The sequence below is a fragment of the Chrysochloris asiatica genome, unplaced genomic scaffold (genome assembly GCF_000296735.1).
Source record: "Chrysochloris asiatica unplaced genomic scaffold, ChrAsi1.0 scaffold00206, whole genome shotgun sequence".
NCBI lineage: Eukaryota > Metazoa > Chordata > Mammalia > Afrosoricida > Chrysochloridae > Chrysochloris > Chrysochloris asiatica.
In genome coordinates, this window is record NW_006408724.1 from 3,531,964 (window position 1) to 3,533,502 (window position 1,539).

Here is a 1,539-nt window from a genome sequence, read left to right on the forward strand (position 1 = left end):
AATAATTATTTATGTAGGAAAACATGTATCATAGTGATGCAGATTTTTAGTTCTTACTTGTGCTCTCTCATGAAGGTAATTTTGGAGACATTTCAGACTGTGCTGATACTATTTGCTCAGGGCATTGTGGAGACAATCCCTTCACAAGTAAGACACTGGTTCTTGTCAACTCTAAGATTTACACCCCTTACCTTTTTATGAATTGAAAAACAATCAAAGGGCATGTAGTCATCAGAAATGCAACTCATGGTAGTTACTGTATCTTAATAGCAACAAAAGACAATCATAGCAGACGAATTAAAATACAATTTGTCCTTCTTCTCTGAGAAAACACCAAATGGCGGATGACACCGGTGCAGCGGAAGGGCCCGGAGGCCCCGGGGGGCCAGAGGGCGGGAGCCCGCAGTGGCTTCCGCAGAGGCTTTGGCAGCGGTCTGCAGGGCCGGGGTCGCGGCCATGGTAGGGGCCTTGGCTGAGGCCGCGGTACTCGCGGAGGCAAAGCAGAGGACAAGGAGTGGCTCCCTGTCACCAAGCTGGGTCGTCTGGTCAAGGACATGAAGATCAAGTCCCTGGAGGAGATTTACCTTTTCTCCCTGCCAATCAAGGAGTCTGATATCACTGATTTCTTCCTGGGAATGTCCCTCAAGGACGAGGTTTTGAAGATCATGCCTGTGCAGAAACAGACGCACGCTGGCTGGCGGACTAGGTTTAAGGCGTTTGTTGCCATTGGGGACTACAATGGTCATGTCGGCCTAAGCGTCAAATGTTCCAAGGAGGTGGCCACAGCCATTCGCGGGGCTATCATCTTGGCCAAGCTGTCCATTGTCCCCGTGCGGCGAGGCTACTAGGGGAACAAAATCGGCAAACCCCACACAGTTCCTTGCAAGATGACCGGCTGCTGCAGCTCTGTCCTGGTTCGTCTCATCCCTGCGCCCAGAGGCACTGGCATTGTCTCAGCCCCTGTGCCCAAGAAGCTGCTGTTGATGGCTGGTATTGATGATTGTTACACCTCGGCAAGGGGCTGCACTGCCACCCTGGGCAACTTTGCCAAGGCCACCTTTGATGCCATCTCCAAGAACTACAGGTATCTCACACCTGACCTCTGGAAAGAGACTGTGTTCACAAAATCTCCCTACCAGGAGTTTACTGATCACCTGTGAAGACCCACACCAGAGTCTCTGTGCAGAGGACCCAGACTCCAGCCATGGCAACCACATAAGAGGCTTTGATAAAAGAGAAATAAAAGTGAATTCAGCCTGAAAAAAAAAATAATACAATTTGTCCTTAAGGTCCAATTTCTGACATGATTAATTGCTCACTCTACGGAGGTGGTAATTTTGATTCTGACTCTACTAATTCTTGGACTATTACTGTTTGGATTCTGAGAAAAAGAGTTAGTGAAAGTTCAATATATTCTTAGGAACCTTTTCAAATATTTTTTTCACAATAAAGATAGACCTTTCTTCTTCCTCATTATTGCTGAGAAAAGTGACGTATGTGTTGTTTTGTTGTTGCAAAAGAGATATTGCACAAAGATGT

The 1,539-nt window shown here is 47.1% G+C and overlaps 1 pseudogene; it reads left to right on the forward strand.

Annotated features, from left to right (window-relative positions):
- Positions 1-337: 337 nt before the first annotated feature.
- Positions 338-1,219, forward strand: LOC102828486 (annotated as a pseudogene).
- Positions 1,220-1,539: the final 320 nt, after the last annotated feature.